Consider the following 27,164-nt stretch of genomic DNA (forward strand, 5'->3'; position numbering starts at 1 on the left):
TTGACTTTCTCAAATGAGAATACTAAGGTGTGAAATGGCATGTCTCATTTCAGGATTAAGGTAAGCATGATGCAATTCATACATAGTGACTTCGAGACATAAGAGGTTAAATGGTTTGTTCTTATATTGTCTCTAGAAGTGCACTGGTCAATTCAGTACCTTCGGAAGATACCTAGAAGAACTATAGAGTTCCCAACTCTCAATGCCTCATAACCAGACATCATAGATTCTTCTAACAATCATACTGAGGTCAATAGTCCTTTGACCCTAAGATTGCGAATATATCGTTTTAAGCAAACTACGAAGAGTTTGTTCATGCAAATCTGCATTTGTCTCTTCGTAAGTTGTTAAGTTTGTTTATGGACTAAAAGACTATGGTTTTATCATAAAGCTTCAGACAAGGAAGATTGAATGAACGTTTCAACTTTATTAATGAATGAATAGGCAATTACAAGCAAGAGTCTTCATGAGACTTTATTACATCAAATGTTCAAAATAAAGACTACAACTCCTCTTGTGGGCACCATTGACAACAAACTCCCACTTGACTCAAAGAAGGTGTGTGTAGTCCTTCATGCCTAATCCCTCACGATGTTGGTCGAAGATCTTGTTCGCTAGGGCCTTGGTGAATGGATCTGCGAGGTTGTCCACCGTTGAGATCTTCTTCACTTCCACGTCTCCGCGCTGCACGATCTCTCGAATCAAATGGTATTTCCTCTCAATATGCTTAGAGCGCTTATGGCTTCTAGGTTCCTTTGAGTTAGCGACAGCCCCACTATTATCACAATAAAGGGTCATGGGCTCGTCGACGTTTGGAACAATTTCCAAATACTTAAGGAACTTTCTAAGCCATACAGCCTCTTTGGATGCACATAGATCCCGAAGTGGATTTCCTGGAATCCTTATCCGCTTGAAAATCGGAGTCGGTATATCCCGTCATAGTCAGGTCAGTGCCTGAGTATGTAAGCATCAAGTTCCTAGTTCTTCGAAGATACTTAAGAACATGCTTAACAGCAATCCAGTGCTCGGGTCCAGGGTTGGATTGGAAACGGCTAACTACGCCAACGGCGAAACAGATGTCAGGTCTAGTGCAAAGCATAGCATACATAAGGCTTCCTACGGCAGAGGCGTAAGGAATTTTCCTCATGTCTTCAATCTCTAGTGCAGTCTTGGGAGACTGGTCCTTAGAGAGTGAAATTCCATGCCTAAAGGGTGTTTGACCCCTCTTGCAGTCTTGCATCGAGAAGCGATCCATCACCTTATCAATATAAGATGCTTGAGAGAGCGACAGGGTCCGGTTTTTCCTATCTCGAAAGATTTGGATCCCCAGAATGTACGCGGCTTCTCCTAGATCCTTCATATCGAATTGCTTTGCTAGCCAGACCTTAACCTCAGATAACTTATCCACGTCATTACCAATGAGTAATATATCATCGACATATAGTAACAGAAACATAACTTTGCCTTCGTGTATTAACTTGTAAACACAAGGCTCATCTATTGACTGTTCAAAGCCGAAGCTCTTTACAGTTTCATCGAATCTAATATTCCATGACCTAGATGCTTGCTTTAGTCCATAAATGGATTTAAGCAACTCACAAACCTTGGTCTCTTGACCTTTATCCACGAAACCGTCTAGTTGAGCCATGTAAATGCGCTCGTCAAGATTGCCATTCAGAAAGGCTGTCTTGACATCCATTTGCCAGATCTCATAGTCGAGAGCTGCAGCTATGGATAGGAGTATGCGGATGGATTTAAGCATCGCGACTGGCGAGAAGGTTTCTTCATAGTCAATCCCTTCTTGTTGGGTATAACCCTTTGCCACAAGTCGTGCTTTGAACGTCTCAACGTTCCCATCAGGACCCCTTTTCTTCTTGTATATCCACTTACACCCTACGGGTTTAATCCCTTCAGGAAGGTCTACAAGTTTCCAGACTTTGTTGACATACATCGAGTGCATTTCAACTTTCATGGCGTCAAGCCAAAGGTTTGATTCAGAACAAGCCATCGCTTGGCTATAGGAAACAGGGTCATCCATGTCGGAGACGGCTACAAGAGAGTCTCCATAAGACATGTACCTGTCAGGCTTTTGAGTAGCCCTCCCACTACGTCTAAGTACTACTTGACGAGATTCTGATGAGTTAGGTTGTGTTTCAGTTGGGGTAAGAAGAGTTCTTACATATGAGGTAGAAGCTTCCTCACCCAACTTTTCTTCAAGCACAATTTTGCTTCTAGGTTTCGCATCCTTCATAAAGTCCTCCTCAAGGAAACGAGCATTCGTGCTAACGAAAGTCTTATCGTCCTCGAGACTATAGAAAGTAAAACCTTTGGTTTCCTTCGGATATCCTACAAACAGGCACAATTCTGACCTACTAGCCAACTTGCTAGTCTTTTGCCTCAGCACGTGTGCAGGGCAACCCCAAATTCGGATGCGGCCAAGATTCACTTTACGGCCAGTCCATCGTTCATAAGGAGTACCAGGAACCGTCTTGGACGGAACTTGGTTCAGAATGTAGGCGGCTGTTTCGAGGGCAAATCCCCAAAAGGAAAGCGGGAGTGATGAGTAACTCATCATTGATCTAACCATCTCCATAAGAGTTCGGTTTCTTCTCTCTGACACTCCGTTTTGTTGAGGTGTGCCAGGTGCGGTAAGCTGAGAAGCGATACCTTCTTCTTTAAGAAAGTCATCGAACTCTCCAGACATATACTCACCACCTCGATCAGATCGAAGGGTTTTGATCACTTTGCCAGTTTGCTTTTCCACTAAAGCCCTAAAGACCTTAAATACGTTAAAGGTCTCGGATTTGTGTTTAAGCAAATAGACAAACCCATATCTTGAGTAATCATCAGTGAAGGTAACGAAGTATTCGTATCCTCCACGTGCCTGTTGGTTGAGCGGACCACATACATCAGAATGTATTAGTTCCAGCAACTCAGTGGCTCTTCGACCCTTATCGGATAAAGGTCGCTTAGTCATTTTTCCTTCTATACAGGATTCACAAGTAGGCAGTGAGCCTATTGCAGAGGCTTGGAGTGGACCATCCCTCACAAGTCTCTTAATCCTATCTAGACTGATATGACCAAGTCTTAAGTGCCAAAGGTATGTTGATTTTGTTAGATCGGAGGATTCAGAAAGTTTGATCCTCTTTGGCTCCCTAATTAGATCGTTATCTATTTCGGTGTCTAAAAGAGAAGGTTGAGTGGGATAGATGTAAAAAAGACCATTCTTCATACATGCATCAGTGAAGAAAGAATTAGAAAAAGAAATACGAATTCCAGTCTTTATAAACTTTAAATAATAATCTTGCTCGAAAAGTTGAGCAACAGATACTAGGTTTTTCCCAAAGGAAGGAACATAATACACATTATTCAAATTTAAAGTTCGATCTTCAAAAGATAGCGTCACGGATCCCACAGCCTTCGCAGACACCACGCTCTCATCACCCCACTTGAAGCAGAAGTCGCCATCCTCTAAGCTTTTGCTTTTCCTAAAACCAGTCAAGGAGCAGCAAATGTGGTTAGTAGCAGCGGAGTCAATAATCCACGATGATACATTATCAGCTACTAAACAGGCTTCAGTAACAAGTACAATACATTTTGCTTTGGTTTTGAGGTAGGCAGGACAGTTCCTACGCCAGTGACCAGGCTCGTTGCAGTGGTGGCACTTGTCTTTAGACTTGTCCACCTTCGGAGCCTTTGGCGCCTTCTTCTTCGTTTGAACCTTAGGTTGGTTCTTCTTCTCGGCGTTGCGAGGTCTCTTCTTACATCCAGAGGTGGAGGCAGTAGCATGTACTTCTCCTTGAGCCCTCTTTTTCTTAGTGAGTACCTCAGCGGTTTGAAGTTCCTTCATGAGCTCGGTAACAGTGTACTCTAGCTTGTTCATGGAATAATTCAATTTGAAGGTATCAAAGGTTTCGGGGAGAGTTTCCAAGATCATATCTATTTTAGTTTCCCCATCAATCTCAGATCCAAGAATCTCCATCTCGTTGAGATAGCTAATGATCAGCATCATATGATCTCTAACGGGAGTTCCAGCCTTCATACGACAGTTCATGAATTCTCGGACCGCTTGTTGCCTAGCTTGACGTCCTTGCCCTCCAAACATCTCATGGAGATTGTAGAGCATATCGGTGGCAGTTTCATAATCACGATGTTGTTGTTGCAACACATTGTTCATCGATGCCAAAATATAGCATCTCGCAATCTCATCGGATCGAAGCCAGGCCGCCAGGACGTCTTTCTCCTCTTGTGTCGAATCATCATTCGTTTGAGGACAGGGGGTGGTGAGAACCCATTTGTGCTTGTCGACAGTAAGGACTATGTCGAGGTTACGTTTCCAGTCGACGTAATTGTCGCCTTCGAGTTTATTCGAGGAAAGAATTGTAGAGAGAGGGTTGAGAGACATATTGCCTATAAAAGTTGAAACAAGTTTATGATTAGTCTTTGGTTTAGGATTTAAGTTTCAATAAGACTTTTGTAAAACCCAAAGGTGTTATAAACCAAACGATAATTTACTCCCTCAAGAGAAGGCCGCAAAAAATCTCCATTTATAAGTAAATGACACATCATTAATGCTAAGCCAAGATGTCAATACATCTATTTTGACTAGCCACCTTGTAAATTGGTTTGATCACTCACATCCTTTCTCAGAGCCTCAAGGGAGGATACTAGGGATTGAGCCTAAGTGTGCAACCAACCACTTAGTCCAAAAGATCAGCTTTGAAAAACAATCCCCCAAGGGGAGGCCTTGCCATCATTGCATCACTCTCGGACGTAGCTCATTGAGCAATGATCGAAGCAATAACGCCTTGGAGTACTCACATTTAAGTGAGGGTCGCAAGAGCGGCTCTTAGTCCCACGTTATTGCATCTTTCACTAGTGTTGGGGATCGCGGGTTACAAACAACGAATATAACCCTCCCACTTAGTTTTTGGAGTTGGTTCATCGACTCTTATAAGTTCGGAAACAAATTTCCTAGTTAGAGAGCGACAGAGCGGACAACTAGAAGAGAATCCTAGATCGACATGTTCAGAGCAGTATTAGTGCATAAAGGCACAAGGTACATACTCGATCTTTTCCTATTTTCTATTTCGGGAAAGTGCGTGAGGGAAGTGTGAACTTCAACTCACTCGAACACTTGAAAGTTTGAGATTACACATCTTTTTATTTTTCGGCTTGTCTACAAGGAGACCTCCCACTCAAAATTTCAAGAGCATATAGATTTTGAACATATGTGATATAGATATAGTTTTGAAAACATTTTGAAAATTTATTTGATTTGGATGACAAAATATTTTCAAGTTTGAAAGTGAAAACGGTTTTTCAAAATTCAAACTAGTTTTGAAAAAATTCAATTTCAATTAAACTTTCAAAAATCAAAAAATTTTAATCTTACACATCATGTTTATAATCATATGAAAAACATTTTTGCTCAAGAAAGTTTTCTCATTAGAGTTCTATAACTCATGGTAGTGGGGTTTGAAAATCCGGATTTCTAAAAAACTGGAGTTTCAGACAGCCGCGCACCTCGGAGTAAAATCGCCATATCTGGCGGCTCTGATGTCCTTTTGAGCCGAAACCGGTGGCATTGGACAGAGGACAGACAGAGCTTTAATTTGATTCAAGAATCATTAAATTTCGATTTCTGAGCAGAGAGTTATACCACTTTTAATGCGGGTTTACTCCAGCTCGAAGAAAAAGAAATAAATTAAAGCTTGGTCCTACTTAGGTGCGAAAAAGAATCAAGTGTAACGGAACGTTTTAAGATGTTGTTTAAAGCTTTTATTTGTGTTTTATTAGCAAGGTAATAACAAGGCATAAAAGAAATAACAACAAGCATAAAACGATTCAAGTAAAAATAAGAAACTAGCAAGATAACAAAACTAGTCACAAAATTTTACTCAAAAAATCTCAAACCTTTAAAACACGTTTTTCAATATAAAAAATTAAAAACTTTTAGAACTGATTCTAATGTGTTTTAACATCATTCCAAACTCATAGAAAATCAACATGGTTTTTAATTTAAAGGCATGAGCAATAAATTAAAAAAAAATCTAAGATTACAATTCTAACTTGTCACAAAATTAGTAAACTTTCGAAAACAATTTTCAAGCTCATAATTTAAAAACATGCACATGCATTCCTTTGACCATAGCTCTGATACCATTTGTTGGAATCGATCTAGGGTTTAAGAAAAAGTTTAACGCTTCGTTAAGCGGCGGAATTTTAAAAATTTTCTTTTTAAGTAAAACTAGTTTTTACTAACCTAGACAAGAGCATGTACATGTAAATAAAAACTAATATGAGCTATAAAAGTTACTAACCTTTCTTGAAGCTTGAACCTTGTAGAATCTTTTGGAAAGTTGCAATGCTCGTCTCCCCTCGCAGCACGTCTCTCTTTCTTTCCTCGGCAACTCGAGCAACCACGAAAGTTTCTATCACTAAATCACTCGAAAAGAAGGAATCAGTGAGTGGGCACTTTTAAACACTACGACTTAAGAACGAGTCTCAAAGTTGCAGAGCTAAAGACTAGGTCGAGTGAGGACCTAGGTGCCAAGACAAGAGAAAACCGAAAATAAACTAGAGAGAGAGAGAAGAGGACTTCGGCCAAAGTTCTAGAGAGAGAGTCTCTCAAATCTCTTAAACTTGGATGAATCAAATGTGAGGAATGGGGCTCCTATTTATAGGAGAGGCTTTACCTTCAATAAGGTAGTTTCCTCTTCTATAGAATATCACATATTCATGAGCAAATATTGCCTCTTTCCCACTTGAGAAACTCGGCCAAACAAGGCTTCTAGAAGCCTTGATTTGTTTCCAATTTTGTTCAAGGCCTTGCCTTGTCTCTCACTTGGCCGATTACCCTAAAGCATCCTCATGCAAATTTGTTTCCTCTTTTTCTTTTGGCAAGTATCTTGATACATTTATGCACAAAATATTCTCTCTTGGTTGGGTATGTTGGGCGCCTATGTCTTCTAGAATGGGCTTCTAGAAGCTTTTCCATTTGTTCATGACAACATGAAAAAGGCCCAATAAGAATTTTCAATAAAATTCTTATGAAATGAAATTAATTCACAAGGCCCAATGATCAAGTCATGGCCGAGTGAAACATGTCATAAAATGACCTTGTCAAAAATTTATTGACATTCATTTCATCGTTTGTCTCAAAAGACAAAAATACCCTTTTCACTATTTTCGTTCTTGTTTTGACTTAGCTTCCAGTTTAACTATTCCTATCGATGTGATTCGTGACAGTGACCTCATGGACCCAAATGAACAAAGCTTTAGCTAAACACTTGGACTCAAAAGTTCACAAACCTTTTCCAAGTTTAGCTTAATGCCAACTGACTCCACTAAAGAGCTGACACTGAAAATCTCTCGGTTCAAATGAATTTATTTTCTACTCAAGAATTCGACCTAATTATGATGAGCGGATCCACTGAATATTATCTATGTTTACCCTTCATGAATGTCATCAGCTAGTCGGGATTTACTAAATTACCATTTTACCCTTCTAGCTGTTATTTCCTCAACTCCTTTGTCGCTTGTGAATAAGTTAGAAACAATGTATTGACGAGGAGCTAACAAGTCACATTGTTTCATCCAAAAGAGTCAGGACTCAATTTGGACACTGGCCAGTTCATTTATTCACACTCCAAGGAACAAAGCATGAGGTGACATACATTGCATTTCAGCAATCTTGTACATGAATTCCATATCTATGAGAACTTCACAAAGTTACTCATGACAGACTCACAACTTAGTACTTCACCAATAGGCCTTGTTCGGAATCACATAGTGAGTCCGAACTTTGACTTTCTCAAATGAGAATACTAAGGTGTGAAATGGCATGTCTCATTTCAGGATTAAGGTAAGCATGATGCAATTCATACATAGTGACTTCGAGACATAAGAGGTTAAATGGTTTGTTCTTATATTGTCTCTAGAAGTGCACTGGTCAATTCAGTACCTTCGGAAGATACCTAGAAGAACTATAGAGTCCCCAACTCTCAATGCCTCATAACCAGACATCATAGATTCTTCTAACAATCATACTGAGGTCAATAGTCCTTTGACCCTAAGATTGCGAATATATCGTTTTAAGCAAACTACGAAGAGTTTGTTCATGCAAATCTGCATTTGTCTCTTCGTAAGTTGTTAAGTTTGTTTATGGACTAAAAGACTATGGTTTTATCATAAAGCTTCAGACAAGGAAGATTGAATGAACGTTTCAACTTTATTAATGAATGAATAGGCAATTACAAGCAAGAGTCTTCATGAGACTTTATTACATCAAATGTTCCAAATAAAGACTACAACTCCTCTTGTGGGAACCATTGACAACAAGATATACTCACCACCTTGATCAGATCGAAGGGTTTTGATCACTTTGCCAGTTTGCTTTTCCACTAAAGCCCTAAATACCTTAAATACGTTAAAGGTCTCGGATTTGTGTTTGAGCAAATAGACAAAACCATATCGCGAGTAATCATCGGTGAAGGTAACAAAGTATTCGTATCCTCCACGTGCCTGTTGGCTGAGCGGATCACATACATCAGGATGTACTAGTTCCAGCAACTCAGTGGCTCTTCGACCCTTATCGGAGAAAGGTCGCTTAGTCATTTTTCCTTCTATGCAGGATTCACAAGTAGGTAGTGAACCTATTGCAGAGGCTTGGAGCGGACCGTCCCTCACAAGTCTCTTAATCCTATCTAGACTGATATGACCAAGTCTCAAGTGCCAGAGGTATGTTGATTTTGTTAGATCGGAGGATTCAGAAAGTTTGATCCTCTTTGGCTCCCTAATTAGATCATTATCTATTTCGGTGTCTAAAAGAGAAGGTTGAGTGGGATAGATGTAAAAAAGAGAATTCTTCATACATGCATTAGTGACAAAAGAATTATCAGGAAACGAAATACGAATTCCATTCTTTATGAACTTTAAACAATAATCTTGCTCACGAAGACGAGCAACGGATATTAAGTTCTTCCCAAAGGTAGGAACAAAATAAACATTATTCAAGTTTAAAGTGCGGTCTTCAAAAGACAGCGTCACAGATCCCACAGCCTTTGCAGACACCAGGCTCCCATCACCCCATTTGAAACAGAACTCGCCTTCCTCTAAGCTTTTGGTTTTCTTGAAACCATTCAAGGAACAACAAATATGGTTAGTAGCAGCGGAGTCAAGAATCCACGTTGATACATTATCAGCTACTAAGCATGCTTCGGTAACTAGTACAATACTATGTTCCTTTGCTTTGAGATAGGCAGGACAATTCTTTTTATCGGCCTTGTGAGGTCTCTTCTCAGTTCCAGAGGCGGAGGCTTTGTGCTCAGTAGCATGAGCCTCTCCTTGATTCCTCTTTCTCTTAGTGAGACCTACAGCAGTGTGAAGTTCTTCCACAAGCTTGGTAACAGTGTACTCTAGCTTGTTTATGGAGTAGTTCATCTTGGAGGTATCAAGAGATGCGAGGAGAGTTTCTAAGATCACATCTATGACATTCTTCCCATCAATCTCAGATCCTAGGATTTCCATTTTACTCAGATGACTAATGATCAATATCATAAAGTCTCCAACAGGAGTCCTAGCCTTCAAGCATCTGTAGAGCATGTCAGCGGCAGCCTCGATGTCACGATGTTGCTCTTTCAGCACATTGTTCATAGATTCCAAGATATAGCACCTCACAATCTCATCGGATCGAAGCCAGGCCGCTAAGGTGTCATTGTCCTCTTGAGTTGAATCATCATTCGTCAGAGGAGGACACGGGGTGGAGAGTACCCATTTGTGCTTGGTAAGGATTATGTCGAGGTTACGTTTCGAATCTACGTAGTTTTCGTTTTCGAGTTTGATCGAGGAAAGAAAGATAGAGAGATGGTTGAAACACATATTGCCTATTTAAGTTGAAACAAGTTTATGATTAGTCTTTGGTTTAGGATTTAAGTTTTATTTAAGACTTTGATAAAATCCAAAGGTGTTATAAACCAAACGATAATTTACTCCCTCAAGAGAAGGCCGCAAAAAATCTCCTTTTATAAGTAAATGACACATCATTAATGCTAAGCCAAGATGTCAATACATCAATTTTGACTAGCCACCTTGTAAATTGGTTTGATCACTCACATCCTTCCGCAGGGCCCCGAGGGAGGATTACTAGGGATTGAGCCTAAGTGTGCAACCAAACACTTAGTCCAAAAGGTCAACTTTGAAAAACAATCCCCCAATGAGAGACCTTGCCATCATCGTCTCACTCTCGGACGTAGCTCATTGAGCAATGATCAGAGCAAAGCGCCCTTGAGTACTCTCATTTAAGAGAGGGCCACGAGGGTGACTCTTAGTCCGGCGACACTTGCACTTTTCATTAGTGTTAGGGATCGTGGGTTACAAACAACAAGTATAACCCTCCCACTTAGTTTTTGGAGTTGGTTCATCGACTCTTATAAGTTCGGAAACAAATTTCCTAGTTAGAGAGCGACAGAGCGGACAACTAGAAGAGAATCCTAGATCGACATGTTCAGAGTAGTATTAGTGCATAAAGGCACAAGGTACATACTCGATCTTTTCCTATTTTCTTTTTCGGGAAAGTGCATGAGAGAAGTGTGAACTTCAACTCACTCGAACACTTGAAAGTTTGAGATTACACATCTTTTTATTTTTCGGCTTGTCTACAAGGAGACCTCCCACTCAAATTTTCAAGAGCATTTAGATTTTGAACATATGTGATATAGATATAGTTTTAAAAACATTTTGAAAATTTATTTGATTTGGATGACAAAATATTTTCAAGTTTGAAAGTGAAAACGGTTTTTCAAAATTCAAACTAGTTTTGTAAAAATTCAATTTCAATTAAACTTTCAAAAATCAAAACATTTTAATCTTACACATCATGTTTATAGTCATATGAAAAACATTTTTGCTCAAGAAAATTTTCTCATTAGAGTTCTATAACTCATGGTAGTGGGGTTTGAAAATCCGGATTCCAAAAAAAAAAACTGGAGTTTCAGACAGCCGCGCACCATGGAGTAAAATCGCCATATCTGGCGGCTCCGATGTCCTTTTGAGCCGAAACCTGTGGCATTGGACAGAGGACAGACAGAGCTTTAATTTGATTTAAGAAACATTAAATTTCAATTTCTGAGCAGTGAGTTATGCCTCTTTTAATGCGGGTTTACTCCAGCTCGAAGAAAAAGAAATAATTAAAGCTTGGTCCTTTTTAGGTGCGAAAAAGAATCGAGTGTAACGGAACGTTTTATGAAGGTTGTTAAAGCTTTTATTTGTGTTTTATTAGCAAGGTAATAACAAGGCATAAAAGAAATAACAACAAGCATAAAACGATTCAAGTAAAAATAAGAAACTAGTAAGACAAGAAAACTAGTCACAAAATTTTACTCGAAATTTCTCAAACCTTTAAAACACGTTTTTCAATATAAAAAGTTAAAAACTTTTAGAACTGATTCTAATGTGTTTTAAAAACATCCCAAAACCATAGAAAAACAACATGGTTTTTAAATTAAAGGCAAGAGCAATACATTAAAAAAAATCTAAGATAACAATTCTAACTTGTCACAAAATTAGTAAACTTTCGAAAACGATTTTCAAGCTCATAATTTTAAAAAGATGTACATGCTAATCTTTGACCATAGCTCTGATACCATTTGTTGGAATTGATCTAGGGTTTAAGAAAAAGATTAAACGCTTCGGGAAGCGGCGGAATTTTAAAAAATTTCTTTTCAAGTAAAAACAGTTTTTAATAACCTAGACAAAGAGCAAGTACATGTAATTAAAAACTATTATGAGCATAGAAGTTTACTAACCTTTCTTGAAGCTTGAACCTTGAAGAAGCTTTTGGAAAGTTTGCAACGCTCGTCTCCCCTCGCAGCACGTCTCTCTTCCTTTCCTCGGCACCTCGAGCAACCACGAAAGTTTCTATCACTAAATCACTCGAAATAAAGGAATTAGTGAGTGGGCACTTTTAAACACTACGACTTAAGAACAAGTCTTGAAGTCGCAGAGCTAAACACTAGGTCGAGTGAGGACCTAGGTGCCAAAACAAGAATAATCGAAAATAAACTAGAGAGAGAGAGAGGAGTTTCGGCCACAATGTCTAGAGAGAGAGTCTCTCAATCTCTAACTTGTGTGGAATGAATCAAATGAGAGGAATGAGGTGGGGTATTTATAGGAGGAGGATTACCTTCAAAAGGTAGTTTCCTCATACCCCTTGCACGTCCAAATGAGCTTCTAGAAGCCTTTGGATTTGTTTCCTCATTTGCTTTCTCTCTTAGTTGGCCGAAAATGCACTTTCCTTCTAAAGGAAATTTGCTTCCTCTTTTTCTTTTGGCAAGTATCTTCATACATCAATGCACAAAATAAACTCTCTTTTTCTCTATGGGGCTGCACGAAATTAGTCTCCCATTCTCTTGGGTTGGACGGCCAAAGGGCTTCCAGAAAGCCTTTCTAGATTTTTCTTTACTTGTTCATGACAACATAAGAAAAGCCCATTGAGAATTTTCAAGTAAAATTCTATGAAATGAAATTAATCCACAAGGCCCAATGAACACATCATGGCCAAGTGATCTAGGCCATCATATGACCATGTCAACAAAATTTATTGACATTCATTTCATGCTATGTCCAAAAAGACAAATTTACCCTTTTGACAATTTTCGTAAAACTTGTCTCGTTCTTGTTTTGACTTAGCTTCTAGTTTAACTATTCCTACTCGATATGATTTGTGACAGTGACCTCATGGATCCAAATGAACAAAGCTTGAGCTAAACACTTGGACTCAAAGTGTTATTTTCTCACCCACTACAGAGCCCATACTACCCCACATAAACTGAAGTTTCTATCAATGAATGCAGCGGAACAACGATGAAACCTCTGAGCCTCCGGACGCATGGAAAGTTTCATTACGCAGCATGCTCTTTCTTTGTTTTTTCTGATGTCTGAGCCTCTGAGCCTATGTTCATACCCACTTTTTCTAGGTTTTGGATTAGGGCAATTCCGTAAACGATGGATACTAGGCGCTGTGCGTATCGACCCGTGCAGTGCTGTAGCTAACGTGTTAAGTATCCCGCCTGGGGAGTACGTTCGCAAGAATGAAACTCAAAGGAATTGACGGGGGCCCGCACAAGCGGTGGAGCATGTGGTTTAATTCGATAAGGTGGACCCTTTATTTTTATCCCATTCTATATTTAATTTGGCAGTTCGACAGTGAAATTTCTTTGTTTCTGTATTTCGTTAAAGGAGGTAGGGGTGCAGAGACAGCCAGGAGGAGTTCAGAAACCTTTTCCAAGTTTAGCTTAATGCCAACTGACTCCACTAAAGAGTTGACACTGAAAATCTCTCGGTTCAAATGAATTTATTTTCTACTCAAGAATTCAACCTAATTATGATGAGCGGATCCACTGAATATTATCTATGTTTACCCTTCATGAATGTCCTCAGCTAGTCGGGATTTACTAAATTACCATTTTACCCTTCTAGCTGTTATTTCCTCAACTCCTTTGTCACTAGTGAATAAGTCAGAAACAATGTATTGACGAGGAGCTAACAAGTCACATTGTTTCATCCAAAAGAGTCAGGACTCAGTTTGGACACTGGCCAGTTCATTTATTCACACTCCAAGGAACAAAGCATGAGGTGACATACATTGCATTTCAGCAATCTTGTACATGAATTCCATATCTATGAGAACTTCACAAAGTTACTCATGACATACTCACAACTTAGTACTTCACCAATAGGCCCTGTTCGGAATCACATAGTGAGTCCGAACTCTAACTTTCTCAAATGAGAATACTAAGGTGTGAAATGGCATGTCTCATTTCAGGATTAAGGTAAGCATGATGCAATTCATACATAGTGACTTCTAGACATAAGAGGTTAAATGGTTTGTTCTTATCTTGTCTCTAGAAGTGCACTGGTCAATTCAGTACCTTCGGAAGATACCTAGAAGAACTATAGAGTCTCCAACTCTCAATGCCTCATAACCAGACATCATAGATTCTTCTAACAATCATACTGAGGTCAATAGTCCTTTGACCCTTAGATTGCGAATATATCGTTTTAAGCAAACTACGAAGAGTTTGTTCATGCAAATCTACATTTGTCTCTTCGTAAGTTGTTAAGTTTGTTTATGGACTAAAAGACTAAGGTTTTATCATAAAGCTTCAAACAAACAAAGAATGAATGAGTGTTTCAACTTTATATTAATGAATAAGCAATTACAAGCAAGAGTCTTCGTAAGACTATATGACATCAAATGTACATAAATAGACACTACTACTCTTCTTGTGGGCACCATTGACAACAATCAATACATTGTTTCTAACTTATTCACAAGCGATAAAGAAGTTGAGGAAATAACAGCTAGAAGGGTAAAATGGTAATTTTGTAAATCCCGACTAGCTGATGATATTCATGAAGGGTAAACACTGATAATATTCTGTGGATCCGCTCATTACAATTAGGTTGAATTCTTGAGTAGAAAATAAATTCATTTGAACCGAGAGATAGTCAGTGTCAACTCTTTAGTGGAGTCAGTTGACATTAAGCTAAACTTGGAAAAGGTTTGTGAACTTTTGAGTCCAAGTGTTTAGCTAAAGCTTCGTTCATTTGGATCCATGAGGTCACTATCACGAATCACATCGAGTAGGAATAGTTAAACTAGAAGCTAAGCCAAAACAAAAACGAGACAAGTTTTTCAAAAATTGTCAAAAGGGTAAATTTGTCTTTTTTGACATGGCATGAAATGAATGTCATTAATTTTTTTTGACAATGTCATATGATGACATATTATATCACACAACCATAACATGTTTATTGGGCCTTGTGAATTAATTTCATTTCATAGAATTGTACTTGAAAATTCTTTATGGGCTTTTCTTGTGTTGTCATGAACAATTAAAGAAAAACCTAAAAAAGCCTTTCTAGAAGGCTTTTGGCCGTCCAACCCAAGTGAATGGGAGACCAAATTTCGTACAGCCCTTAGTGTGAAGGAGAGTTTATTTTGTGCATTAATGTATGAAGATACTTGCCAAAAGAAAAAGAGGAAACAAATTTCCTCTAAAAGGAAAGTGCATTTTCGGCCAACTAAGAGGAAATCAAATGAGGAAACAAATCCTAAGCCTTCATGAGGCATGTTGGACGTGCAAGGCCATAGGAAAAGAGAAAACTACATTTTGAAGGTAATCCTCCTCCTATAAATAGGAGCCTCATTCCTCACATTTCATTCATCCCAAGTTTAAGAGATTGAGAGACTCTCTCTCTAGAACTTGGCCGAAATCTTCTCTCTCTCTCTAGTTTTTTTTGTATTTGTTTTGGCACCTAGGTCCTCATTTGACCTAGTGCTTTTAGCTCTTCGACTTTGAGACTTGATCTTGAGTCGTCGTGTTTCAAAGTGCCCACTCACTAATTCCTTTTCTCTTGAGTGATTTAGTGATAGAAACTTTCGTGGTTGCTCGAGTTGCCGAGGAAGGAAGAGAGACGTGCTGCTAGGGGAGACGAAAGTTGCAACCTTTTTCCAAAAGCTTCTCAACGTTCAAGCATCTAAAAGGTTAGTAGACTTCTATGCTCATATTAGTTTTTATTTACATGTGCTTGCACTTTGTTTAGGTTAGTAAAAACCGTTTTACTTGTAAAAGAAAATTTTTAAAATTTCCACCGCTTAACGAAGCGTTAAAACTTTTTCTTAAACCCTAGATCAATTCCAACAAATGGTATCAGAGCTATGGTCAAAGATATGCATGTACATGTATTTAAAAATACGAGCTTGAAAATCGTTTTCGAAAATTTACTAATTTTGTGACAAGTTAGGATTGTTATCTTAGATTTTTTTTAATTTATTGCTCTTGCCTTTAAATTATAAATCATGTTGATTTTCTATGAGTTTGGGATGTTATTAAAATACATTAGAATCAGTTATAAAATTTTTTAATTTTTTATATTGAAAAACGTATTTTAAAGTTTGAGAAAATTTCGGTAAATTTTATGACTAGTTATCTTGTTATTCTAGTTTCTTTTATTTACCGTATGTGTTTTATGCTTGTTGTTATTTCTTTTATACCATGTTATTACCTTGCTAATAAAACACAAATAAAATCTTTAACAACATCGTAAAACGTTCCGTTACACTCCATTCTTTTTCGCACGTAAAAAGGACCAAGCTTTAATTATTTCTTTTTCTTCGAGCTGGAGTATAACCCGCAGTAAAAGTGGCATAACTCTCTGCTAGGAAATCCAAGTTTAGTGATTCTTGAATCAAATTAAAGCTCTGTCTGTCCTCTATCCAATGCCACCAGTTTCAGGTCAAACGGACATTGGAGCCGCCAGTTATCGTGATTTTACTCCGAGGTGCGCGGCTGTTCCGAAAGTCCAGTTTTTTAGAATTCCGGATTTTCAGCCCCACTACCATGAGTTATAGAACTCTAATGAGAAAAATTTCTTGAGCAAAAATGTTTTTCATAAGATTATAAACATGATGTGTAAGATAAAAATGTTTTGTGTTTTGAAAGTTTAATTGAAATTGAATTTTTACAAAACTACTTTGAATTTTGAAAAACTGTTTTCGTTTTCAAACTTGAAAATATTTTGTCACCCAAATCAAATAAATTTTCAAAATGTTTTCAAAACTATATCTATATCACATATGTTCAAAATCTATATGCTCTTGAAAATTTGAGTGGGAGGTCTCCTTGTAGACAAGCCGAAAAATAAAAAAGATGTGTAATCTCAAACTTTCAAGTGTTCGAGTGACTTTAAGTTCACACTTCCCTCACGCACTTTCCCGAAATAGAAAATAGGAAAAGATCGAGTATGTCCCTTGTGCCTTTATGCACTAACACTACTCTCCAAACATGAAGATCTAGGATTCTTTTCTAGTTGTCCGCTCTGTCGCTCTCTAACTAGGAAATCTGTTTCCGAACTTATAAGAGTCGATGAACCATCTCCAAAAACTAAGTGGGAGGGTTATAATTGTTGTTTGTAACCCACGATCCCCAACACTAATGAAAGAAGCAATTAACGTGGGACTAAGGGCCACTCTTGCGACCCTCTCTTGAATGGGAGTACTCCAAGCGTTTTTGCTTCGATCATTGCTCAATGAGCTACGTCCGAGAGTGAGACAATGATGACAAGGCCTCCCCTTGGGGGATTGTTTTTCAAAGTTGATCTTTTGGACTAAGTGGTTGGTTGCACACTTAGGCTCAATCCCCAGTAATCCTCCCTTGAGGCTCTGCGAAAGGATGTGAGTGATCAAACCAATTTAAAAGGTGGCTAGTCAAAATTGATGTATTGACATCTTGGCTAAGCATTAATGATCTGTCATTTACTTATAAATGGAGATTTTTTGGGGCCTTCTCTTGAGGGAGTAAATTATCGTTTGGTTTATAACACCTTTGGATTTTATAAAGTCTTAAAGAAACTTAAACCCTAAACCAAAGACTAATCATAAACTTGTTTTCAACTTAATTAAGCAACATGTCTCGCAAACATCCCTCGATCATCTTTTCCTCGAATAAACACGAAAACAAAAACTACGTAGATTCGAAACATAACATCGACGTAATAGTTACCGTTAACAAGCACAAATGGATACTCACCACCCCGTGTCCTCCTCTGACGAATGATGATTCGACTCAAGAGGACAATGACGCCTTAGCAGCCTGGCTTCGATCCGATGAGATTGTGAGGTGCTATATCTTAGCATCAATGAACAATCTGCTGAAAAAGCAACATCGTGACATCGAGACTGCCGCCGACATGCTCTACAACCTCCTTGAGATGTTTGGAGAGCAAATGCGTCAGGCAAGGCAACAAGCAGTCCGATGGTTTATGAACTGTCGCATGATGGCTAGGACTCCTGTTGGAAACTTTATGATACTGATCATTAGTTTTCTGAATAAAATGGAAATCCTAGGATCTGAGACTGATGGGAAGAATGTCATAGATATGATCTTAGAAACTCTCTCCGCATCTCTTGATACCTCCAAGATGAACTACTCCATAAACAAGCTAGTGTACACTGTTGTAGGTCTCACTAAGAGAAAGAGGAATAAAGGAGAGGCACATGCTACTGAGCACAAAGCCTCCGCCTCTAGAACTGAGAAGGGACCTTACAAGGCCGATAAAATGAACTGTCCTGCCTATCTTAAAGCAAAGGAACATAGTATTGTACTAGTTACCGAAGTATGCTTAGTAGCTGATAATGTATCAACGTGGATTCTTGACTCCGCTGCTACTAACCGTATTTGCTTTTCCTTGAATGGTTTCGAGAAAACCAAAAGCTTAGAGGAAGGCGAGTTCTGTTTCAAATGGGGTGATGGGAGCCTGGTGTCTGCGAAGGCTGTGGGATCCGTGACACTGTCTTTTGAAGACCGCACTTTAAACTTATGTTTATTTTGTTCCTACCTTTGGGAAGAACTTAATATCCGTTGCTCGTCTTCTTGAGCAAGATTATTGTTTAAAGTTCATTAAGAATGGAATTCGTATTTCGTTTCCTGATAATTCTTTTGTCACTGATGCATGTATAAAGAATGCTCTTTTTTACATCTATCCCACTCAACCTTCTCTTTTAGACACCGAAATAGATAATGATGTAATTAGGGAACCAAAGAGGATCAAACTTTCTGAATCCTCCGATCTAACAAAATCAACATACCTATGGCACTTAAGACTTGGTCATATCAGTCGAGATAGGATTAAGAGACTTGTGAGGGACGGTCCACTCCAAGCCTCTGCAATAGGTTCACTACCTACTTGTGAATCCTGCATAGAAGGAAAAATGACTAAGCGACCTTTCTCCGAGAAGGGTCGAAGAGCCACTGAGTTGCTGGAACTAATACATTCTGGTATAAAAGAAATAACAACAAGCATAAAACGCATACGGTAAATAAAAGAAACTAGAATAACAAGATAACTAGTCATAAAATTTACCGAAATTTTCTCAAACTTTAAAATACGTTTTTCAATATAAAAAATTAAAAAAATTTATAACTGATTCTAATGTATTTTAATAACATCCCAAACTCATAGAAAATCAACATGATTTCTAATTTAAAGGCAAGAGCAATAAATTAAAAAAAAATCTAAGATAACAATCCTAACTTGTCACAAAATTAGTAAATTTTCGAAAACGATTTTCAAGCTCGTATTTTTAAATACATGTACATGCATATCTTTGACCATAGCTCTGATACCATTTGTTGGAATTGATCTAGGGTTTAAGAAAAAGTTTAACGCTTCTCAAAGCGGCGGAAATCTAAAAAATTTCTTTTCAAGTAAAACAGTTTTTTACTAACCTAGACAAAGAGCAAGTACATATAAATAAAAACTATTATGAGCTAAGAAGTTTACTAACCTTTCTTGAACTTGAACTTTGAGAAGCTTTTGGAAAGTTTGCAACGCTCGTCTCCCCTCGCAGCACGTCTCTCTTTCTTTCCTCGGCACCTCGAGCAACCACGATGGTTTCTATCACTAAATCACTCGAAATAAAGGAATTAGTGAGTGGGCACTTTTAAACAGTACGACTTAAGAACGAGTCTTGAAGTCGCAGAGCTAAACTCTAGGTCAAATGAGGACCTAGGTGCCAAAACAAAAAATCGAAAATAAACTAGAGAGAGAGAGGAAGGGGCGGCCAAGTTCTAGAGAGAGAGTCTCTCAAATCTCTTAAACTTGGATGAATGAAATGTGTGGAATGAGGCTCCTATTTATAGGAGAGGTCTTACCTTCAATAAGGTAGTTTCCTCTTCTATAGAATATCACATATTCATTAGCAAATATTGCCAATTACCTCTTTGATTCACACGGCCATAGAGCATCTAGAAGGCTCTTGGATTTCTTTCCTTTTATGTTTTGCTCTCTCCTTGCCCTAGTTGGCCGCCCATATTGTTTTCCTCTTAGAGGAAATTTGTTTCCTCTTTTTCTTTTGGCAAGTATCTTGATACATTTATGCACAAAATATTCTCTCTATCTCTTGGGTAGTAGGCGCACATTTCAAGTCTAGAAGGAGCTTCTAGAAGCTTCTTCATTTGTTCATGACAACATGAAAAAGGCCCATTAAAAATTTTCAATAAAATTCTTATGAAATGAAATTAATTCACAAGGCCCAATGATCAAGTCATGGCCGAGTGACATTAAGTCATCAAATGAACTTGTCAAAAAATTTATTGACATTCATTTCATCCTTTGTCTCAAAAGACAAAAATACCCTTTTTACTATTTTCGTTTTTGTTTTGACTTAGCTTCCAGTTTAACTATTCCTAATCGATGTGATTCGTGACAGTGAACTCAAGTATCCAAATGAACAAAGCTTGAGATAAAATACTTGGACTCAAAAGTTCACAAACCTTTTCCAAGTTTAGCTTAATGTCAACTGACTCCACTAAAGAGTTGACACTGAAAATCTCTCGGTTCAAATGAATTTATTTTCTACTCAAGAATTCAACCTAATTGTAATGAGTGGATCCACACAATATTATCAGTGTTTACCCTTCATGAATATCATTCTAAAATATCGAAAAAATGAATTCTTAGTTTTTTTTCCTATACAACTTATCGATAGTAGAATTCTCGCTACCGAATAAGTTGCCAGAACTTCGGGAATCGCTTCTGCGTCCTCGTCCACCACTGCCTGACGCGCTGCCGCTCGCTCCGCCGCTTCCGTAAGGACAGTCTCGCAGGAAATCCATAGAACCAGGCATAGAACTCGGCGTGGAACCTGGCGTTTGCTGATCAGTGTCACCTAGTTGCGGTGCAGGCGGAGGTTAGGGAGTCGTGGGAGACTGGTTATGCATCTGGGTGAGGAAGGCGATCTGTTGCCGCATCTCCTGCAGCTCGGCCTGTTGGGCATCAATCTTAGCTCGCATCTCGGCAACCAATGGATCGGTCTAAGATGACGAACTTGACGAGCCTCTATCGAGCGCTTGGGCAACACCCAGCGATGACCTTGGGATCGAAGGCCCTTAATCGACTTCCCAGTCTCTGCGTACTCCCAAAACATCGCGCATTGCGTACATCTCTGCATCTTCTTAGGAGATTACGGTGTTTCGCTCCTCCGCTTGCCGCAAAATATCTATCGTCTGGGCGGTGATTTGATCCTTCAAAAAAAAAAAACCACAAAAACTTATCAGATAAGAATAATTTAAGTAATTAAATATAGTAAATAAAACAAATAACTTACAAATTGCAAGTTCGCTAAGTCCCTCGTCCACGATCCCTTAGCGTCATGGTGTTTTTCTAACCACATCGCCAAAGCCGAGCCCATACTCCCATCTTCTCTTCGCTGTAATTTTTTAACATTAAAATATGAATCACATATATATTGCATATTAATATTAAGCGACTTACGTTCCTCGAGCGATGACCTAAAAAACTAAGCGACCCTTGTCTCGTTTTTGTCTTCTTCTCCTTCGATCTTTCCCGGTTACGGACAGACTTTGCCTGCGAGACATAAATTCGTTAAGTTCAATATTAAGAAATTCAAATAACCATCGGAAGTTAAACTCATACCTTATGCTCCGGCGAGTCGAGCGTCTCTATTGCCTTCAACCAGGCTTCCAGGTTATAGCCTTCGGGAGTTTCGTTTTTAGTGAGATCCTTACTACCGCAAAACGTCTTGAAGAAGAGCTGCGACAACCTCGACTTCTGGCCACGGCACATCCTCTTCGCATCGCGAATGATAGCCATATCAATCTCGTTGCGAATAGGATCTGTAGACACAAGCTCACCAGTGTCGAGATGAGCGTAAACGAAGCGGTACTCGTTATGAATCGAGTTCATAAGAGCTGCCACACTCTGCGCAAGCACATGATTCTAGTCTGGGAGGTCGACTGGAATGGTACTCTTGATCAGGTTTCTTAATCGGTTTGGAACGTCCCGATCAACGGAATTTGCTCCCTGACGTCTTGGTAGAATGCCAGTTGTGTCTGATCGTAGCGAACTATGTTCGCTCCAGGGGTCCCAACACCAGCTCTCGCAGAAACGAGGCCTATCGTTGGTCCCCGCTTCTTCCTCGGCATCTGCGGGGGATCATGCCCTCCTCCTGATGGGTCCTGACCTGAAGTAGACATCCTGCAAAAGACGGTCGATATTCATGCTCATGATAAGCTGGTATCTTCGCTGGCCGTGTCCAAAGTTAGCGGCTTCATCGCTTCGGCTAGTCATGACAAGTGCGTCAAGCTCTAGAAGTGATCCATGCTTTTTTTTTATTTTTTTATTCGGATCATTTTGGGGTAAATACGACTCTCCACACTCTCAATGCTTCCAAAATAAGTGCATTTTCTTGCGTGATATTACTACAAATTACTTAGTGGTGTGCTATATTCCACCTTTTTTTATTATGAATATTAATCGTGGTTTTGTTATCATATCAATATCTATGTGTGTTTCTATATATATATACTACTTAAGCTCAAACTACCATCATCAATGATTATCAAAATGATCATTTGTAGTGTGATATATATATGTGTATATATATATATATATATATATATATGCTACGAATTCTACTCTCTATTTAGTTTGTGAAGCAAGAAATGTCTTCAAATTCTACCAATAGTAATTCTATGCGTCTAATTGTCACTATGACTCGTGATTATTGTTTCATGCATCCATATATATTATCATTTTCAGAATATTATAAAGCATTAATTAATCTCGCACTAACAAAAATAATTAATTCAGCCATGTAGACGCAATGTTGTTTTTTTTTCATTTTTTTAACTCTCTTAAACAAGTCCGATTTTCTTGCTAAATTCCATTACTTTCGTGAAGATTAGTTAACCCAAGATTAACAATTATCCGAATCAATTATATTTACTCTAAAATCAAATTATTGTATTTTTCCATGTTGATTCTAGTTAACCTGAAATTCGTCCACAAAAACCAGCCTAAAAATCAAAATTCCAATAAATATACAGAAACATGGAGAGAGCTACATGAAGATAGACTTACAGGAGGTGGCTTCGCGACTGGGGTTCAAGGGATTGAGACGAGTGGGTCATGGGCGGCGGGGATGGATCTGCAGGTCCGAGACAGGTCGGAGAATGACATTGAGATTGGAAGAGAGAGAGAGAGAGAGAGAGAGAGAGAGAGAGAGAGAGAGAGAGAGAGAGAGAGAGAGAGAGATGTACCTTGGAGGAGGACAGCGAGATTCACGGCAGAGAGGACGCACGTCGTCGGAGATAGGCCGAATGGAGCGTCGGAGAGAGAGAGAGAGAGTGAGATAGATAGAGGAAAATATGCAGAGAGAGGGGCGAGGAAGAGGACGAGTGGGATTGAGACTCGGGCGAGGAAGAAGGAGGCTCGGGTATTTAGAATACCCTAAACTATTGGGTGCGACATTGTCGCACCTAATAGTCATATTCGGTGCGACATGTCGCACCGAATGTGAAACAAAAAAATTGGGGGGGAATTTTCTGACGGTTTTCAATTTTAATGTCGCACCTGAACGTATTGGATGCGACATATGTCGCACCTAATACTTTTCGGTGCGACAATGTCGCACCGTATACCACTAAACATAAGCGAAATTTTTAGTCATCTGGAGGACTATCTGATGCGACATGTCGCACCTAATATTGCTTAGGTGCGACACTTAGGTGCGACATGTCGCACCTATCTAATACCTATCCGCACCAGAAATATGAATTTGTAGTAGTGGGACAAAAGCCAACCGGAAGATTACCTATAAAATTTCCCTAAAAGAAATGAGCCTACTGGGATAGCTCGATTCGACGAATGGAAACCTAATTTAGGGATATGCCGATTAAAAAAAAATATATTCCTTGCAGTCGTCAATCCCTAATTTCGGGATAAACCTAAATCTTATACCTAATTTAGAGATAAACCTAAATCTAATACCGACCAGGGTAGCATCGCCCTCAAGAAAACCGAATAAAATAGAGAACAAATCAAATATCTTTGCCGTTGCCAAAGAGTATGATCCAAGCAAAATACGTAGATCTCCATGACGCGTCTCATAGCGTAGAATGAGAAAAAGTCCTAAAATAAGAAGAAAATTCTCATATTTACAGGCAAAAAGTGTAGAGAGGGATACGATCAGACTTTCCAGACATACAAACATTAAAAATATACTACTACAAACATTTACGTAACTTATACTTATTTCAAAATTTCTTCAAAATTTACTAATACCTTTTTTTTGTTATGATGCTTTTGGTTGGTTTTGGTGAATTTCTAAACTGCAAATATTTTTGGTTCAAATCCCTAACAAAATGTAATAATTCCAAAACTATGCCAATGTAAAATTTTGGCCAAAATTCATTAATTGCTTATAATTTCAAATGACTAGATTTGTCAATAAACACAGTTATTTATTGACATGTTTGCTTGTAAACAATAATTATGTAGTGATAAGTTTGATAATAAATAGTCATAGTTTTAGAAATAAAAACAATCACCTATTTTTTTGTAAAAAAACGAAAAAAAAAAAGTTAAATAGTCATTGTTATTGCTAAAATTTAAACAACGATTTGAGACTTTGGATCGTTTGACCCGATGGCGAACCAAGTGACCGAACCTGAGCCAAGTATGCGGAACTGAATTCACGAGTGTCACTCTTCTAGCTCAAGGAACTTATTCATTCATCGTGCAGACATAAAAATAATAATAAGAAGAAAATAGATAAATAGTGTAAAGACGGTGCCTCTGGCGCGCTCTCCGACGCTCAACATTAGTCTGATTGCAATGAGTGAGGTGGAGGCACCAATTTTGCAGACCCCTTCGCGCGATACGCATAGCCAATTTTCGAAAGAGTTACACTGTATGTTGTCTCTGTGCGTGGCGTTCAAAGTCAGTGCATCGCTTTGACTCCCATATCAGCAGCGTTAAATAGCCGATTTTTGTCGATTTTGAGCCTTTTGATCCAATCCAATGGCTCATATTGCTTCGAAAACACCCCTTGACCTATCTATATATATTTGACCTTATATTCTCAAATATACATATTTCCTTTTCGTTTAGTTATTATTTTAGTGTTTGGTTATTTTTGAGAGTTTTTAGAAGAGGAAAAATGCGTCTGTCGACTGAATTGACAACCCGACGGGTTCTTCTTCTCTAAATTCATTAGTTCTTCTTTCTTCTTCTCTTTTATTTCTTTTGTTGCTTTAATTTACTTTTGAACCTTGATTTATTTCAATAATAGTTAGTTTTTTTCTTTTCAATGTTAATTCTTTTTCTTTTAATTATTATTTTGTGCCTAGTTTTGTTTATGAATTTGTTTAGCAGCAACATTTTTATGGGGCTGCAATGTTGCCCGTGCCGATACAAATGCGTTGATGATTCTATAATTTTGTCTATTGCTCGTTCCGAATCATGTTTGCTTGATTATTAACCATGCTTAATGTTAGTTTATTGACTAGCCATCTTTGAATTATTGTTTAGGATCATTTGCTTTTCGAGAGAGAGTAAATTATCGTGCCTTTTGCTATAATCTTCATGATCGACCTAGGGTGGTAGAAAACTCTAGGCGAGAATGCAATCGTTTGAATTCTTGTTCTTCATGCGTGCAATTATTTTAATAGAGGCTGAGAGGATAAAAATCCGTCAACTGTATAAGTTTGCTACAACACTCGAAAGAGGATAGTGAATTTGTTAGAAAGAGTTAGATTCGTAATATAGGAACGATGCAACAATAGACAAAATAGAGATGTGCTTGATTTTCTTATTATTTAAATTTGTTTAATTTATTGTTTATTTTCTTTTATTTATTTTGTAGTTTAATCGTAGCCTCTCTCACCATACCTTGGAATCAATTCGCATTCAACTAAGACTAGATCGCTAATTTTTCAAGTACTTGTTCGCATTCAACTAAGAGTAGATAGCTAATTTTTGCAAATACTAGTGGGTTCGACATCCTTACTTACAAATCGAGCTTACTTGGGCGACACGTGCGCTTGCGTGTGTGATTTTATTCGCAACACGCGTGGGATGCTGACGAGCAAGTGCAGGCGGGTGCTAACTAGCACGCGCGTGGCGCGACGCATGCTAGGGAGGCGTGGCGTTAGCCGCAGTGGCCAGCGCTAGTGCTGACTTGGGCCTGGCCCGTTTCGATTGGCCTTCTATTTTCATGGGGCCCAAATTAGACTTTTTCGGATCTTGACCCGGTGGACCTTTGACGTGGAATTCCTCACAACTCGCAAAGAATTTAATGTAAAAAAATATATTACCTAATAAAAAAATATTATTAACATATTATTTAGTTATGAAAAAGGTAGTAATGTGAAAAATTATTTTAAAATAGCATTTTTTTTTATTTCAATCTAAACATATATCAGTTTTAATTACTTCTTTTTTAAAACTTGATATGAAGGGGTTTTTGTTACACCTGGTTTGGGTCAAAGTTGGATTTTTTGAGAACCTAGCTAGATCATCTTCTTTTTTTTTTTTTTTTCTTTTTTTTTTTTTATGGGCCCAACGGGACTCTTTTGACAACCTAGGCGATTTGGACCAACTTGATTTGGACCAATAATTTATTAAAATCATTTTATTCCAAAACGATGACTATCTATTTGGTACAATAACATTTTTAACTTAATCATTTTGTACTCTTTTTTTCTCATTTCATTTAACACTATCCTCATTAAATCAAAATCGTTGTTTTAAAAAAAAAAAAACAAATCCAGAAGGTTAATTCACTAAATTTCACATTTAAATTATGTTTGGATTCATAGCAAACATTTGCATTCAACTTGCATGAACAATCATAATTCAAAAAAACAATACTATATCTAGTTTTGGTAGATCTCTTGACTTTGAACTCAAATTTATATCTCAAAGCTATCACAGTACTCATAGTATAAGTCATAACACATCTTTGCAAATAAACATGTTATTAACGTTGACATCCAGATTAATGGGAAAGTTTTTTAAACGGAAATGCTCTGTGACACGGGTCACGACCACGAACGACCCACTCACATTTTGACACGTGGCAGCACAGTGCCACGTGTCAAAATGTGAGTGGGTCGTTCGCTGGTCGTGACCCGTGTCACATAGCAATGCTCTTTTTTAAATCCTTATCATCAAATAAAACAGTTTCTCTTTCATAAGGGTAATCATCTCGAGGTTTAACCGTCGATAAAGAACTTTCTTTTTCAAAGCATTGACGTTTAAATATTTTGATTGCAAAACAATATCAAACATCATGT

The sequence above is a fragment of the Urtica dioica genome, chromosome 5 (genome assembly GCF_054948205.1).
Source record: "Urtica dioica subsp. dioica isolate 48M chromosome 5, U.dioica_male_clone48M_v1_H2, whole genome shotgun sequence".
In the NCBI taxonomy this organism is placed as follows: domain Eukaryota; kingdom Viridiplantae; phylum Streptophyta; class Magnoliopsida; order Rosales; family Urticaceae; genus Urtica; species Urtica dioica.